Raw genomic sequence first — 19,903 nt, 5'->3', positions numbered from 1 at the left:
AACTTTTATATAAATCAATATTAGTTCATATTATATATATCTCAAATATATTTCAACCAAGAAAAATAATTTATTTTCTATATTAAATAGAAACTTCAATTTGTTCACAATATTAATTATATCATCTGTGCTAGCAAAGAATATAATAATATTTCATTTGAACTAATAACTAAATTTATTTAACTAATTAAATTTTTTAATTTAATTAACAAATAATAAAGTAACTAATCCTTTAGCAAAGATCATAACACTTGTTAGTGTGCGACCCCATAGGTTCAATACTAAACCGGTAGTAAATTGATCACATCAATATACTAATCAAGGGTGGCGTCTAGCAACACTCCTTAACGACCGGATAGAATGAAGTATACAATTTACTCTTACGAACCAGTAGAAGAATAATGTAGTAATTCCTCTTGTCCTTATAGCTCTGGATCACCCTAGGATATGGTTCAACTGTCAAATCCTAATAGGCGACCAACTATGTGTTCATGTCAGATATAATCGACCATTGAATGACCTAAGAAACTCATTTCTTCTTTCATTCAATTGCCCTGGCCAAGGTCTTAGTTTGGTCATTTATAATTCATGACAACATGGAGCTTAAACTCATTACCAAGAGTAGACAGATTCCATCTTGATCAATCACGAATTCTACAAGTATTTAATCGTACCCAATATCCTTTCAACTATCGTCCTGGGGCCATAGGTGTCTGGTATCAAAGCACAATAAATAACTTATCAATTACTATGACGATCTCGGGTCAAAGGAAACTCTTACATCACATTCTTCAAGAGAATATCCTATTGACAGTTTATGGTAATTCTAACCATTAGGAATTATCCAATGAGTCGGTTCAATGATCATATCTCTATATGCATCATCTATCTATGTTATTTAGTTAATGAGATCAACTAATCTTTATCCAATAAAGACGATCACATAAATATTGATCTAACCGGATTACTAATGTCCAAATTAATAATCCTACGATAAAGAACAAATTTAGATTAAATTGTAAGAGACTTTGCTCTCATTATCATGATCTCTATCACGATGACAAATCTCAAAATTTAATCAAGGACCTTATCAAATTAATCAAATAATTAATAATAACTATGATATATAAAAGAATATCAAATGCCACATATTTTTATATCAAATAACATTCACAAAAATATGTTCAAATCATCAAATATGAGATTGGATCTAGGGCATATCTACTATATCCCTAACAATCTCCCACTTGCACTAGAGCCAATCGCTCTTATACTTCATTCCCAATTTTCACTTGTGCTTGTCAAACTCCTTTGTACCATGAGCTTTAGTGAGTGGGTATGGAGCATTCCTTTCCATCAACCTTTTGAATCTAGACGTCTCCACGTTCAATGATTTCTCTTATCAAGTGATCCCTTGGCAGAACGTGTTTGGATTTTTGGTGTGATTTTGGTTCTTTTGCTTGAGCAATGGCTCCAGTGTTGTCACACAACAATGAAATTGTACCTTCTATTGAAGGAACCACACCAAGTTCAGTTAAGAACTTTTTCATCCATACAGCTTTCTTAGCAGCTTCACTAGCTGCTATATATTTTGCTTCAGTCACTAAATCAACTACTGTAGCTTGTTTGAAACTTTTCCAACTCACTGCACCACCATTTAAGGTGAATACATAACAAGAAATAGATTTGCTATCATCTCTATCTGAAGAGAAACTTGCATCAGTATAACCTTCAAGTTTCAACTCAGAATCCCCATAGATGAGGAATTGGTCTTTAGTCCTTCTTAAGTACTTAAGAATGGTCTTCACCACCTTCCAATGTTCCTCACCAGGATTTGCCTGATATCGGCTAGTCACTCCAAGTGCATAAGCCACATCAGGACGTGTACATGTCATGGTATACATGATAGCTCCCACTGCACTAGCGTATGGGATCCTACTCATGCGTTCTCTCTCTTCAGGTGTTTTAGGACAATCCTCCCTACTGAGAGAAATTCCAGTGCCTATCGGTAGATAGCCTCTTTTGGAATTATCCATGTTATACCTCTTTAAGATGGTATCAATGTACAAAGACTGGGAAAGTCCAAGCAGCTTCCTAGATCTATCTCTATAGATCTTTATTCCTAATATATAAGCTGTTTCTCCCAAGTCTTTCATGGAAAACTGTTCAGATAGCCAAATATTGGTACTTTGCAATGCTGGTATGCCATTCCCTATGAGCAATATATCATCAACATACAATACTAAGAATATAATTGTGATCCCACTAACCTTTTTGTACACACAAGGTTCTTCTTCGCATCTAACAAAATTGAACTTTTCAATTGTCTTGTTAAAGCGAATATTCCAACTTCGAGAAGTTTGCTTTAGTCCATAAATGGATCTTTGTAGCTTACAAATTTTATTATGATCAGATGAAGATGTGAAACCTTCAGGTTGTGTCATGTACACATCCTCTTCTAGCTCACCATTAAGGAAAGTTGTTTTCACACCCATTTGCCATATTTCATAATCATAGTATGCTGCTATAGCAAACAAAATCCGAATAGATTTGAGCATTGCCACGGCAGAGAAAGTCTCGTCATAGTCGACTCCTTCTTTATGACGATATCCCTTGGCAACAAGACGGGCTTTGTAGGTCTCCACCTTTCCGTCTGCTCCAATCTTTTTCTTAAAACCCCATTTACAACCAATAGGTTTTATATCCTTTGAAGGTTCAACTAAAGTCCATACTTTATTTTCCTTCATAGATTCCATTTCGGATTCCATGGCCTTTTGCCACTTCTCATAATCGGAACGTTGTATAACCTCTTCATAGGTCTTAGGGTCATCATCATTATGATCAACCTCATTTGATACATCATCTTGTACCAATAAATTTAATCTAGTTGGTACATGGCGTTCTCGTGTAGACCTTCTAAGAGGTACTTGTACAACTTGTTCACCTTGTGTTGGATTTGGTTGTTGTTCAATTTGGTTTGGAACTGGTTCATTAACCTGTTCTTGAACTTCATTTAGTTCTTGAACTTCAACCGTTGAAGATAGCAACTTCCTTGGCAACTTCAAAACATCCAATAAAGGTTCTTCAACTTGGTTCTCATGATCTTTATTTTGTGTTGATTCATTAGTTTCTTGATCTTCATCAAGTTCTATTTCTCCATTATAATTTCCTTCTAAAAGAAATTCCCTTTCCAAAAAGATTGCTCCTCTGGCCACAAACACTTTATGGTCAGAAGGGTGATAGAAATAATATTCCATTGTTTCCTTGGGATACCCAATGAACCTACACTTATCAGATCTTGAGTCAAGTTTATCAGACTGTAGTCACTTAACATAAGCTGGACAACCCCAAACTTTAATATGTTTAAGGTTAGGATTACATCCTTTCCATATCTCATATGGTGTTGCAGAGACTGACTTAGTGGGAACTTTATTAAGTAAGTATATTGCTGCTTCCAAATCATATCCCCATAAATTTATTGGAAGATCAGTGAACCTCATCATAGATCTCACCATATCTAATAAGGTTCGATTTCTCTTTTCAGACACACCATTGTGTTGTGGTGTTCCTGGAGGTGTCCACTGTGAGAGAATCTCATTCTCTTTGAGATATCTGGTAAAATCTTCACTAAGATATTCTCCACCTCTATCAGACCTTAGTACTTTGATACTTTTACCAGTCTGTTTCTCAACTTCACTACGGAACCTTTTGAACATTTCAAAAGATTCAGACTTGTGTTTCATAAGATACACAAATCCATATCTTGACATATCATCAGTGAAGGTGATGAAGTAAGAATATCCACCTCTAGCTTGAATTTTCATGGGCCCACAAATATCTGTATGAATTAGTCCCAATAATTCAGAAGCTCTTTCTCTACTTCCAGTAAATGGAGATTTGGTCATTTTTCCTTTGAGACAAGATTCATAAGTTGGATATGATTCAAAATCATACTTGTCAAGGTACCCTTCCTTGTACAACTTGTTAATTCTTTTCTCTCCAATATGATCAAGCCTACAATGCCAAAGGTATGTTTGATTTACATGATCATCTCTTTTCCTCTTAAGACTTGAAACATGCATAATCGAATTAGCATTCACATTAGGTAAGACATAAACGTCATGTTGGAGATAACCATTCACATATAAATTATCACTATAATAAATAGAGCAAATGCCATTGCCTATATTTATGCGAAAACCACGTTTGTCTAACATAGAAGCTGAAATTATGTTCGAAACAAATTTAGGAACATAATAACAATCATCCAACATAAGTACTTTGCCCGTAGGCATTATTAAATAAATTGATCCTACAGCTACGGCATCAACTTTTGCACCATTTTCAACTTGTAGATTAACTTCTCCTTTCTTTAGCCTCCTACTTACCTTGAACCCTTGCAATATATTACAGATGTTATAACCACTGCCAGTATCTAATACCCACAGTGAAGAATTAGTAGTAGCTAAAGAAACCTTGAAAATATTTTTCATTAATGTCTCACCTTGTTTCTTGTCCTTTAGTGTTGCAAGATACTCCTTGCAGATTCTCTTCCAATGCCATTTCTTCTTACAGTGAAAACATTCAGCATCATATACTGGCTGCAAGATCAAATCTTCAGAAAGCTCTTTACCAAGCTTGTACCCCAACTTCTCATGTTCTTCAGTAAGAACGGTCATATGATTGACAAAGGGTCCAACTAGAGAGTTTTCAATGTCCAACTGTGTATCAATCATCTTCTTAAGATATTCAATGATTGCAGTTGGATCCATATTCTGATGTTTCCTCTGGAGTTCAGAACTCATAGAAGCGAGAATGATGTGTTTAATAGCAAAGCATTCTTCCAAGTATTTCTAATAAACCTTGGTGCCTTGAACATCATTCTCTGGTGGGATTATCTTTGCAGGCTTATCGATCACATCAATAAGTTTTTCATGCATGAGAACAATTCTCAAATTTCTATACCAGTCATCAAAATTTGGTCCTACCAATTTGTTGGTCTCAAGTATTTCACACAGTGATATAACAGACATACTGAGAAATCTAAAATATAGAAAAGAAAAGGCAATAATATAAGAACATATTTGCATATATCATAAAGACATGGACTTTTATCTAAATGATATTTTCACTAATTATTTTAAACTATTTACCCTCATTATAGTTTACGAAATCTTTATTTCTGTTAGTGTAGTAACGGAATCCTTTAACAATATGTATGAGCCCCTTGGAAGTCAAGTCGTTTCTCACATATATTTTAAAGGTAGGTACTCTTACCAATTGTATCCCCATACAATTTCCTTAAATAGCTCTATGTCAAATAGTCCCCTGGTAGTCAGGTCGATCCTATTGGCATAGTTGAGTTCAACCATCATGATAGCAAAGAACTTATTAAATTTTATACTCCCCTAGGTAGTCCAGGCGTCTAGTGTAAAATTGAATAATTCTTTCAATCCATACATCTAATGCAATAAATAATTTTAACATATTCTCGAACTATAAGTCTCCTAGTAATTAGGCCGCTCCTTATAAACAAGAAATAAGTAAAATTAATTACCTTGATGGATAGCTCTATAATAAAATATCTTATATTTTATTATTTAAGAACTCAAATTTTAGTAAGAGGGAATTGTTACTAAAATAATTTTTAATAACATGAAGATCAAATCTTTTATAGCATGTGAATTTAGTTCAAGTTGTCTACATGCTTAGTCCTAAATTGATTTACATCACATGTAATAAATAATTCAAAATTATATAATGAACAAGCACGTGACTTAAAACAAAATTCAAAATCCTCTAGCATGTTTATCTTATATATCACATAAAAAGAATTCATGCTAGAATATTATTATTAATTAACATCTCATGAACTAATAACAATTGAAAATAACAATAGAATCATGTAACCTATTATAGATTCCCATTGAATCTAATACAAAATTTTAAATTCAAGTTATGAACTATCTCAATAGTTCAAACAATTTAACTATTGCACAAGACACATGTATTATGGTTTGAACTCTTCAAATATAATATAAAAATATTTCGTAAATAAATTTTAGACACAATAAACCACTGCTCTGATACCACTGAAGGATTGAGTATAGGTGTTCGTAACACGCAGCGGAAGACAATAACAATCCTAGGTAGATCTTTTTATGTTTAAAATTTATTTGCATGTCAATAGATCAGATCTAAGACGTACCTGGTGAAGAGAGTCTCGTTTCAAAATTTATTAGATAGTGCGAAGACTCTATGCGTATCCACACCGAGACTGATCCTTGCTATGAACTCTTTGATCAATGAAACCCGCGAATAAATTGAACGAAATATTGTGTTGAAATTTTTCACAAAATCTCAACTCAATGTTAGAAGAACAAGAAATACTTTTCTTGCAATTGTATTTTCTCTCTTGGCTTTGTATTGCACTCTCACTTTCACAAAGTGGGTTTTCTTCTCAAGAAAAAAAATTGTGCAAATTTTTGTTCCATCACCTTTTATATAACATCACCTATAAACCCTTTTTCTATTTGATTGAGGTAATAATTTATTTAGGGTAAAAATTTATTCCAAAATATATCACAATCGAATTGTATGGAAATTCGGAAATCACGTTTTAACTAAACGTGACTGCCGAACCAATCCAACTTAATGTTGGAGTTGGTTGGATTCAATTCATACGTCCTTTTATGGACTTTTCCTATCCAATTCCAAATTGGTAAATTAATTAATATTTTATATATATAACTTTTATATAAATCAATATTAATTCATATTATATATATCTCAAATATATTTCAACCAAGAAAAATAATTTATTTTCTATTCTAAATAGAAACTTCAATTTGTTCACAATATTAATTATATCCTCTGTGCTAGCAAAGAATATAATAATATTTCATTTGGACTAATAACTAAATTTATTTAACTAATTAAATTCTTTAATTTAATTAACAAATAATAAAGTAACTAATCCTTTAGCAAAGATCAGAACACTCGTTAGTGTGCGACCCCATAGGTTCAATACTAAACCGGTAGTAAATTGATCACATCAATATACTAATCAATGGTGGCGTCTAGCAACACTCCTTAACGACCGGATAGAATGAAGTATACAAGTTACTCTCACGAACCAGTAGAAAAATAATGTAGTAATTCCTCCTGTCCTTATAGCTCTGGATCACCCTAGGATATGGTTCAACTGTCAAATCCTAATAGGCGACCAACTATGTGTTCATGTCAGATATAATCAACCATTGAATGACCTAAGAAACTCATTTATTCTTTCATTCAATTGCCCTGGCCAAGGTCTTAGTTTGGTCATTTATAATTCATGACAACATGGAGCTTAAACTCATTACCAAGAGTTGACAGATTTCATCTTGATCAATCACGAATTCTACAAGTATTTAATCGTACCCAATATCCTTTCAACTATCGCCCTGGGGCCATAGGTGTCTGGTATCAAAGCACAATAAATAACTTGTCAATTACTATGACGATCTCAGGTCAAAGGAAACTCTTACATCACAATATTCAAGAGAATATCCTATTGATAGTTTATGGTAATTCTAACCATTAGGAATTATCCAATGAGTCGGTTCAATGATCATATCTCTATATGCATCATCTATCTATGTTATTTAGTTAATGAGATCAACTAATCTTTATCCAATAAAGACGATCACATAAATATTGATCTAACCGGATTACTAATGTTCAAATTAATAATCCTACGATCAAGAACAAATTTAGATTAAATTGTAAGAGACTTTGCTCTCATTATCATGATCTCTATCACGATGACAAATCTCAAAATTTAATCAAGGACCTTATCAAATTAATCAAATAATTAATAATAACTATGATATATAAAAGAATATCAAATGCCACATATTTTTATATCAAATAACATTCACAAAAATATGTTCAAATCATCAAATATGAGATTGGATCTAGGGCATATCTACTATATCCCTAACACGATTCACAAGTCATCCCCAAGACATCCTTCTAGAAAGATTATCACCTGGTATGTTTCACCAAAAATATTAGCACTACTTATGCAATGTAGTTACTATTAATTAAGAGTTAAACAAGATTTTCTTTGTTTATATTATACTTTTAATATAGTTTAAGTTGCTAACTATTGGGACATATACACGTAGTCCTTAAATATGTAAATTTTAAAAGTTACAAATTGTATATTCAAATTCACGCTAAAAATTAGCCAGTGACATCTCGTACTCTAAATTGCATCACATGAAATGCAATGGAGGGAGTAGCTCACTATAAATGTGAATAATATTTCAAAAACATTTATGTATATATAACAAATCAATGGTAAAAACTTATGCCTATCAGGTTATTATAATTAAATAATTTAATAAAGAATATATATAATTAAGTGAGATATCTATATACGAACAATGTTCTGCATCTATTAATTTGCCGCACGGAGATAAATTTTTATCATCGAACAACACCACTCAAAAATATTGTAAGATAAAATATCAATTTGGATAAGAAGTATAGCTTCAGAAGCTCCACTGCCCCAAATGCAAAATAAAAAATTCGCGTACAAGCTGACTGTATTGGTCAAAATCCGACCGTCACGACCAAGTTGATTGATGCTCCGCCTAAGTAACTAGGCAGTGAAAGTTAATAGAGTCCACTCCATTTCTCCTCTCTGACATCCGACGAGTCGGTAAGAGTGGCGCCTAAAATCGTGACTAAGACACATTGGTGACAAGAGGACGCGGAGTCAAGCAAAGGGCAAGGATGCCCTAACTATATATAGCAAGGGAAAGCTTTCAACACAGGGCCCCTGCTCCTCCTATCTCTCTCTAGATAACAAAAAGCTCTCTTCTTGTATTGGGGAAGGAGGAGAAGTGACCTCCAAAAAAATATGTAAACCTACTCCCCATCGATTGATGGGAGATACTACACTGAATCTTAATAAGATTATTCATATTTCTTTTATCCTATATGTGATTTTTACTGTTAGCTCTTTGATATGGAATTAATTGTATCTGATTAAGATTTATCCATTTATCTTTGATTGATTATTCAAAAAGGTTCTAATATCTTTTGAGTGAAACTGACTAGTAATATTATCCTTTTTGTGCAAAACTTGCGTGCACCCATATTCTGATATTGTTACGAGCCACGCAGCGTGAGCCACGCAGCGTCATTTGGGTGGACCGTACGTCAAAACATCATCTTTCTTTTTGTTCCGTGTTGGTTCCCAACTCCCCAAAGTTTTAATAATAAATATTCTAGAAGCAGCAATGGAATAGAATTTCGTAGCATCACACACAGCTTAACAATAAGGGACCACTTGTACAGTTGTACTTAACAACAGTGATCACTGGATCCGGCATTTTAATTCTATGAGTTCAAAATTTTGATTTTTACTACTGATTTCATCACTCATTCGAATTATGGGTTCATAGTTCAATTTTTCAATAATTTTAATGAATTTTATATAGAGATATTGGATAAAACCAGTATTTTAAAAGGTTGGGGCGTGAGACGGGCTGTTTTACTTAATATGAGATAAGGCGAAAGCCTCGAGACACGGGACGTAAGCCCCACGAATCTTGAATATTTTAAATTTATGAATTAATAATATAGCATTATAACATAATAAAAATATAAAAGATACATTAAAAGTTCAAAAAACTAAAAATAATTAGAGAAACTCATATAAAATAAAATATTTAGCATCTTTTACAAGTATAAATAATACAATATTATTAGAGTTACTATGAAATATAAATTAACTATAACCTCTTAACTTTTCAAACTATTAAAAATTATAATTTTTTAAAAAATATCATCAAACTGTATATTTTACCTCTTTAAAAGTAAATATTCAATAAGTTTTATCAAACTGTAATTTAAAATATTACTCCTTCATGAATAAAATAAAATTATTTTTAAATAGTAAGTAAAAAATATATGATAATTTTGAGAGACATAGAACTAAGACATGAAGATCTATCAAGTAAAGATATAAATTTTGGTCATCTATTTTTAGAAGAAATATTCAAATAATATTCACCCTCATGATGTTTTCAATTAGTAAATATGCAATATTATGGTTCTTTATTTGAGTTATTCACAATTTTTATATTCCTATTAGATAAAAAGAACTTTAATCATTCATTTGTCAAAGAATTTTAAGAGTTAGTGGTGCAAATTAATGAATTCATCATATGATTTGCATAGAAACTATTGAGCGGGTCCCGAACGTTGAGTGTTAGGTGTGTTTAGGGCGCACAATCGGGCACTTAAGGGGCGTAAGCCTCACAGAGCTAAGCCTCACATATGAGTTTCGAGGCGTTTTGATAGTGTCCCGCTTCGAGGCGAGTCCAAAAAAAACCTTTTAAGACACTGGATAAAAGTTATGTGTTCAATAACTAAACTGTTGGGTCCACCCTGTTGATGAATTGATTGACAAATTACCCATACAAGCGGTAGACTGACTTTAGTAAACAACTCTTTCACTATTCAATTATATATTTCATTAACTTCATACAGAAAAAAGTAAGAAACATCGATGAGTTACCTCTTTCTAAGACAATAGATTTTAAAATGTTTGAAAAGCTTAATGGATTAGTTTAAGTTAAGTAAAAGTAGTTATTATAGCTTTATTGCACTTTATGCATGAATTTATTCAAGAAGAGAAGTAACCAAACTATAATTTGCTTCATGAAAGAAATTCAATATTTGATTTAATTATAGACCAAGTTATATTGTTAATGTTATAGAAACAACAACAAACTCAGTGCAATCCCGCAAGTGAGATTTGGGTAAGGTAGTATATAAGACCTATCCCTACCTTATAAAGTTAGAGAAACTATTTTCGATAGACCCTTGACTCAACGAAAAGTGAAAATAGAGCAACAAACAATAGTAACAACAATGTAATGGGGTTAACGGAAGTGAATGACACAACATGTTCGAAAATACAAGAATAGCACTAGTACTAGTACTACTGGTAAGCCTAGGAGAAACTCAGGGCTACCTGTCAACCTTCAACCCTAATCCTCGACCTTCACCTTCCTATTGTGGGTCATGTCTTGGATAAGCTAAAACAATGATATGGCTTGCCTAATCACCTCTCTCTAACACTTTTTTGGTCTACCCCTACCCTTTCTTATACCTACCATGGTCAAACTCTCACACCTCTTGACCGGGGCATCTATGTCTCTCATCTTCACATGCCCTAACCATATCAGCCTCGATAACTGCAACTTGTCCTACACATATGTCACTCCCACCTTGTCTCTAATAACTTCATTCCTAATCTTGTATTTCCTGATATGTCCGTACATCCATCTTAACATCCTCATTTCAGCTACTTTTATTTTCTAGACATGAGACTTCTTGAAGGGCCAACACTGAGCCACATACAACATAGACGGTCTAACCACCACTCTGTAGAACTTGCCTTTAAGTTTAGATGACACATTCATATCACACAAAAACCCCCAAAGTGAGTTTCCATTTCATCCAGCCCGTTCCAATATGATAAATAACATCTTCATCAATCTCTCTGTTGTCTTGGATTATAGACCCAATACTTGAAACTGTCTCTATTGGAGAGTGCATAAACTTTTTACAAAAACATTAATTATTATCTTATTAATTACCTTTAACATCCACACGACGGACCAGTGTGTCCAGTGTCCACCGAGGTGGACAAGATCAATAGAAGCGTTAATGTCACGACCCTAAATCGGACCCGGTTGTGATGACGTCTCTCGTGAAATAAGGCCAGCTGACACAAACCCCCAATATCAATTAAACAGTTATAATAATTCAATTTAAGTCATTAATAAGCTATAATCCCAAAATAAAGAGTGAAATAGAACAATTGCGGAAAATAACACAGCCCGACATCGGGGTATCACCAGTCATGAGCATCTAAACATCCGACTAAGAGTATGAAAAAGGACTACACAGTCTATTACAGGGCTAGTATAGAGGAAAGTAAATATAGGAGGGCAATAACATAGAACAACATCAGCCCCTTGGGCTAGATCACATCTCACACTGGGTACCCGCGCTCACTGGGGGTGTACAGACTCCGGGAGGGGCCCCCTTACGGCCCAAGCGCATTAACAAGCCATCTCGTGGCATAATCAACAGGCTCTCGGCCTCATATCCATCTTGTGGCATAACAAATCAGGCCCTCGGCCTCAAAGATCGTGAATCAGTACCGTACCGCTGCGGCGTGCAACCTGATCCCATAATATCCTAACAACACAGGCCCTCGGCCTTACTCAGTTAGAATCTTACAAAGCCACTCGGGCACAGTAAAATATGATGCTCAGCCCAAAATATCATTTAAAATGTCAAAACAGAGTAAATATAGCTGGGTTATAAAAACAGTAGAATACAGCATGATTGAGTACAAATATGAAGGCAAAACAGTGAGGAATAGTAGTAAAAATCCCCTAAGAATCCAAAAAAGTTGGCACGAGGCCCAAATATGGCATTCAGCCCAAAATATAATGATAGCAAACAATTTTCAATCAAATACGCAGTTAAACAGTCATACGGGACGGACTAAGTCACAATCTCCAATGGTGCACGACCCCAGGCTCGTCATCTAGCGTGTGCGTCACCTCAAAGTAGCACAACGATGTGAAATCTGGGGTTTCATACCCTCAGGACAGCATTTACAATCATTACTTACCTCTATCCGGTCCAAACTTTAGGCCGCAATGCCCTTGCCTCTCAAATTGGCCTCCGGATGCTCCAAATCTAACAAAAATCAGTACATAACCATCAAAATATGTTAAGGGAACAAAGCCCACTCGAAAGTAGTCAAATTACAACACAAATCTCGAAATTTACCAAACCCGACCCCCGGGCCCACATCTCGGAATTCGACAAAATTTACATCAATGGAATCCTTATCACTCCACGAGTTCATTCATATCAAAAGTACCAAAATCCAACCACACATGACCCCTCAAATCCTTAATCAAAGGTTTCTAATCTTAACCGCTAGTTTCTTCAATATTTACCCACAAATTTTCCATAAATTTCAAGTCTAATTAATGAAATAACACCATAGGAACGAGTTTTATGTTCAAAAATCTTACCTCAATGAAATTCCCTTGGATTACCTCTTCAAAATCCCCCCAAAAACTCCAAAATCGATTTAGAAATGGTGAAGAAAGGCTGAAAATCGCAAAGGAGGGTTTATATACTTTCTGGCACAGCAAAACCGCACCTCCGGTTAAATGGTCGCACCTGCGGACCCGCACCTGCGGTCCCAAATACGCACCTGCAAAAATGACTTAAATCCTCAGGACCGCACCGCGGTCACTCTCTCGCACCTGCGCCATTGCAGGTATGCCCAGATGTGCGCTTCTGCGGCTCCGCCTGATCTTTCTCTTGGCCGCATCTGCAGCTTGCCTTCCGCTTCTGCGGGCATCGCATCTTCGGCCTTCCAACCGCAGGTGCAGTTATGACAGCAACAATAAACTTCAACTGCCAACCTCAACTCCAAAATCTCCCGTCAACCATCCGAAATCATCCCGAGGCACTCCGGGACCTCAACCAAAAGTATGAACAAGTCATATACCACTATCCAAACATATACCAATCTTCAAAATACCTCAAACAATATCGAATCAACTAAATAACATCGGATTCAAGCCTAAGGTTCCAAAAATCTTCCGAATTTCGCTTTTGATCAAAATGTTATCAAACCACGTCCGAATGACCTGAAATTTTGCACATACATCCCAAATGACAAAACGGACCTATCAACTCCCGGAATTACATTCCAACCCCTATATCAAAATCTCACCTATCAACCGGAAAAAGCCAAAATTCCAATTTCACCAATTCAAGCCTAAATTTACTACGGACCTCCAAAACACATTTCGATCACGCTCCTAAGTCCCAAATCACCTCCCGAAACTATCTAAACCATCAGAATTCACATCCGAGCTCTTTGTCACATAAGTCAACATCTGGTTGACTTTTCTAACTTAAGCTTACTCAAAAGAGACTAAGTGTCTCAAACCTTACCAAAACCTCTTTGAACCCGAGACAACCAACCCGAAAACATATAATACAGCTGAACAAGAAAATAAGAAGCAGAAATAGAGAAACGGAGTGGTAACTCATGAAACGACCGGCCGGGTCGTTACATCCTCCCTCTCTTAAACAAACTTTCATCCTCGAACGGGTCAAGAAACATACCTGAAGCCTTAAATAGGTGAGGATATATGCTCTGCATCTCCCGCTCGATCTCTCAGGTAGCCTCCTCCACAGGCCGACCTCTCCACTGCACTTTCACTGAAGCTATATCCTTTAACCTCAACTTTCGAACCTAACGCTCCAAAATAGCTACTGGCTCTACATTATAAGTCAAATCATCATCTAACTGAACCGTGCTGAAATCCAAAACATGAGACGGATCGCCAATATACTTCCGAAGCATAAAAACATGAAATACCGAATGCACATTCGATAAGCTGGGTGGCAAAGCAAGCTCATAAGCCACCTACCCAATCCTCCGAAGTACCTCAAAAGGCCCAATAAACCGAAGACTCAATTTACCCTTCTTCCTAAATCTCATAACACCATTCATGGGTGAAAGCTTCAACAAAACCTTCTCACCAACCGTGTAGGACACATCCCGAACCTTCCTGTCAGCATAACTCTTTTGTCTCGACTGCGTTGTTTGAAGCCTCTCCCGAATCACCTTCACCTTGTCTAAAGCATCATGCACTAAGTCTGTACCCAATAGCCTAGCCTCGCCAAGCTCAAACCAACCAACTGGAGATCTACACCGCCTCCCATACAAAGCCTCATATGGAGCCATCTGAATACTCAACTAGTAAATGTTGTTATAAGCAAACTCTGCGAGTGGTAGAAACTGATCCCATGACCAACTACTCTGCTACTTACCTTTACTTTAATACTAATAATGTCACTATGTACTAAGTTTCGTACTCAACCTCTTACTGTATTGGTGATTAATCCATATATCTAAGTCTTATCTTCTCCCAGAAGTTGATATTCATCCACGAACTGTCATAATTTACAAGTTTGCATCATGTAGTGCTACTACTATACTTATACTCACTGCACCAGGATTATGCATTCATATGTTACAGTCATATGTATAACATCACTATCACGATATCATTAATACTATCAAATTGCATTAAAATACATTAAATTGAGAACTGTTCAAGCACTTTCCTGAAAGTATCTTTCATCACCAAAATCAACAACCAAGACGTGGCTAATGTATTATGCTTCTTACTCTTCTGCTCAACTCTTTTTCTCTTGCAACTAAACTTATAATGGAGGGTTGCATCCATAAATTGAATATTGAATTATTTGCTTTTAGGCAAATCATATCCTTAGGCCACATAACTATTCATACAGATTATTAGCGTTGAAAATTTAAATAACTCCCAAACTTCTTTAAACAAAAATTTTGGTAGAAGTTTCTTTGAAAATAGAATTAACCCAAAATTTAAAATATCTTCAATCTCAATTATAACCATGCACACACATCTCATGTATTAGAGACTACTCTTAGTCGTACAAATATTATTGCTACTTTCAATATTATCTACATCGTCCAGCTGAGGAGGATACGCGTGTCCTAGCCGTCTGCTAAGATAGACATCCCAAGTTTAAGCTCTATACAGCTTAACACAAGAAGAAGGAAGGAAAGAAACGGAAACATCCTAAATGCTTAGTAGTCTCAAGATCATAAGTATGAGCGCCTACATACCCATAAGCAAGAATCTACTAAACACTGCTCCATGACTCGGGACTTAAAGCCTAAGCTCTGATACCAACTTTGTCACGTCCAAAACTACCTCCTAGACGTGACTAACACCCAGCTAACACCACTTGTCGGGCGAACCATACTTTCTTACCTTAGCCATTAATTTACAACATTTGATTAATTAAATGAGTATCCAAATAATCTGATAACTATTACGAACAATTAATATCTCAAAATATAAGATTAACACTCTAGCCTAAATCCCACACTAGACCATGGAACATCTAAGAGAATTACAAAAGACCTCATATGAATAAATGATAAAGAATATTTGGGCAGCCTCCACGAACAATGCGGCGGCTCACCTCAATAACTGAATTAGCTCTAGCGAATTCGTCGGCTACTAGCTCCGTCTTCACCAATAGTATCTGCATGGATATGCAGGTAAGAAGTGAGTTATACGTAAATATAACCCAATAAGATCATCGATCCGCCACTCCAAATACCCCTGGAACAAGTGTTAGAAAATACAAACACACAAAGAGCACAGAAATAATATGCACATAAATTCTTTCACCATATAATTACTCTATAAGGTCCAAATAATTATTCAACAACAACATTATATATATCTCAACACAATCTACATTAAGGACTTGTCATTAACGACAGTGCAGGAAATTAACCAAATACCCCGACGAGTCCACAACATACACAATGCCCCAAATCTTTCACGGCGGCATACACAATGCCCCAAATTTATAACGGTGACATACACAATGCCCCAAATTTTATAACGGCGGCATACACAATGCCCCAAATTTTATATCGGCGGCATACATAATGCCCCAAATTTATAACGGCGGCATACACAATGCCCCAAAATTTATAATGGCGGCATACACAATGCCCCAATATATGTTACGGCAGCGAAGGAATAAATTCTAACGCCTCAACGACATAGCACGAGGCTACGCCACATCACACCACATCACAAATTACTCATTAAATAATTTTAGCTTTTTACAAAATAATATATATTTGCGGCTGGTCAACGACCACTGATTCTGCCAAGCGCACGCTTGTCCCAACACATGGACCGGGCAGAAAAAAACATACTTTCAAAATGGGTTTTGGAAAAACAAGCATCAAAGCTTAAAGTCTCACGTACCTCGCTAATGAGAAGTTTCCCAACCTTGCAAGAACACCAATCGAATGACCTCCAATGGCCTCAATCTATCAAAAATATTGAATAACACGTCTTAATTAGTCTAAGTGAATAATTTTTATAATCTTAGGACGAGTCAAAATAAAAATTTGTATACGATTAACCTCAAATGCGGCATTTTCAACGATAGAAAAAAATAAAATTACCAAAACAGTGGTCTCGCATTTTAATCCACCTTTTCCGAAATCCAGATTTCTCATGCTAACAAAATTGGTTACTTTATTTCATTAAACCATTTCATATTCAATCTTCATTACATAACTATTATACTACTACAATTTTCACTTTTCATTATTTACAACCAAATTAGTTAATCATATATTTCCTATTTAAAAAAAGTGGCAACCGAAACTACATCCAATATATTTCATAGCATTAGCTTTGTAATTATTGCCAAATAATTCTCCTCACAATCATTAGCTAATCATTAGAATTAATATCCCTTCATCCCAATTACTTTGAAAACGTTACTGTGGGTAAGAATTACATATAACATACCTGTAAATTGGATTCCTCTATAAAGATTTCTGCATAGTGATTAATAAAAGTGATTTGGCTTCCAATGCAGTCACAAAGACAAACTGTTTTCCCCCAATATAGTCTACGCTATTTTTCTTTCTAAAAAAAACTAGCTGTAAATATATATTCTCACCCCTAAATCTTAGTAGCACAAGGTATGGGCTTAAGGCCCACTCCATTTTGTTTAAAGAAAGAAAAATTGGCATTCTATAACAATACATAATAGAAATTGGCAATTTTTTAGCCTTATATTAGGTTTGACAAAGATAGCCCCAAACAATTGGCATTATATAGCCAAATCTTAAAAAAACTACTCTCTTATATATTCTCTCCTAAAAAAAACTACACGCTTATTTTGGCTTCGCTCCCCATTTCTCTCATTGTATTTCTTCTTCTATCTCAAAGAGGAGGGGAGAAAATTTGGAATTTTTTTAATTTTTCCTTTTATCCACACCAATTGCATCGTCAAATCAGCATCCATAACCACCAATGCCTTGCCGACGTTGTCCAGTTAATTTTCACCGCAATCGAAGAAGAGCAACCTACAAGATATGAATGCTACGAGATTCTTAGGTTTTTGAAAAATTTTCGGATCCTTCTCAAACTTAAGAAAAATACATGAGGGCAACTAATCATGTTATTGAAATGGACGGTGATTCACTCAGCGTAGATGCGCGCCTAAACGAGGCTATATACAAAATTTGAGCAAGATTAGCAAAAACTAAGAGAGAAAAATATATTTCAACTTTGTTTTTCTTCTCTCTTCCTTTTTTTGGTTAGATTGAATGAGTGGGTGTAATTGAAATTAGTTGAAAATACCTAAACGAGGTTATATACAAAATTTGAAAAAAATTAGAAGTGATTTAGATTGGTTTCATGCAAAAAATCAGACCTAAAAATCTAACTACGACTTGTGTATAACATGTTGTATATCGTGTATATCAGTGTATATCACACACAAGTTTTTAAGTACGTCCGTGTATATCACTTTGTATATCGTGTATACAACACAATTTATTTATGGATGCTCGTGTATATCACATTGTATATCGTATATATAAAATAAATTTTCATGGATATACACAGGTACAGATAAAATACATGAGATATTACTGATGTACATAGAGATATACACGGGTTACAATAGGGGATATACATGTGGAGCCGTCATGAACTTGAGTTTTCAGTCTGAAATGTGTTATACAAAGAACGAAAATAAAATTTTAATAAACTTTTTTGATATACATATTATTATTATTATGTTATACACTATGATATACAAATAATATAATTATTAATTATTGATCAAAAAGGGAAAATAAATTTTTGATATAGCATGTTTAAGCAAGTTCTAAAATATAAAAATAATAAATATAATTGTGGGAGTAAATAATATTTTGATATACAAAGAAAATTAATTCTTGATATACACAAAGAAGAAAAATAAATTTATGATATCTATTTTGGTATACACATGTCCGATGTGCTATACACTGTGATATACAAATAATACAATATTTTTATTGTGATATACATTGATATAAAGACAATAATAAATATATATAATTTTATATTATTGATATACAAAAAATAATATTATTTATATACAAAGAATGAAAATAAAATTTTAATATACATGTTGATATAGACAAAGAAGAAAAAAAAGTTGTGATATACATATTATTATTGTGATATACATTTATTGGCTATTGATGCCAATATCTATAACTAGGGCTATTTTCTGCCAATTATATGAATATATTGTTATACAATGCCAAAAACTCAAATAAAGTTGTAAAATTATCCACTAGCCACTGATTCAACACACTATGTTAAATTATAATAAATTATCTTTTTTTCCTATATACTATAATAAATATTCTTCCACTAGGTTAGTATTTGATCTAATACCTATAAATACAAATAATTCTTCCATTTTAATAAATAAATATATAAAATTATTTCGGGTTATTACAGCAAGTCTCGCGTCGTCTTCGTCGTCGTCGCTTGACTCGGCTTTGGCTTCGTCTTCAGATTCGAATATGGATTTGGATTTGGTCAAATGATTGATCGATTAATTTTTTGGACCATTTATTTGTTAATAGTAAATATTAACATAATATTATTAAATATCCGTGTTTGTAACGGAAGATTAACAATCCAAATTATCCGTTTCATTGACTATGCCCGTCCGTTTTTTGTAACGGAAAACGTTTCCTCTGCCCGTTTTAATTTGAGTAAATGGCCATCTATGTTATGGCCGTTTTACGTAACTGACCTCTCTTCGTTTGAACTCAACAGGTTGGGGCTATAAATAAGTTGTCCATTCTCTCAGAATTTCCATGCGAATTTGTGACTTCTCCTCCTTTATT

The 19,903-nt window shown here is 34.4% G+C and overlaps 1 long non-coding RNA gene across 1 annotated transcript; it reads right to left on the bottom strand.

The window, feature by feature from the left end:
- Positions 1–15,716: 15,716 nt before the first annotated feature.
- On the bottom strand, positions 15,717–17,612 carry LOC142164907 (uncharacterized). Its single transcript, XR_012695993.1, has 3 exons — positions 17,511–17,612; positions 16,956–17,020; positions 15,717–16,212 (listed from the first exon to the last, which is right to left on the bottom strand). It is a non-coding gene; the product is annotated as an uncharacterized LOC142164907 (long non-coding RNA).
- Between the last annotated feature and the right edge of the window lie 2,291 nt (positions 17,613–19,903).

This window comes from Nicotiana tabacum, chromosome 10 (genome assembly GCF_000715075.1).
Source record: "Nicotiana tabacum cultivar K326 chromosome 10, ASM71507v2, whole genome shotgun sequence".
In the NCBI taxonomy this organism is placed as follows: domain Eukaryota; kingdom Viridiplantae; phylum Streptophyta; class Magnoliopsida; order Solanales; family Solanaceae; genus Nicotiana; species Nicotiana tabacum.
This window is presented reverse-complemented; position numbering and strand designations above follow the sequence as displayed.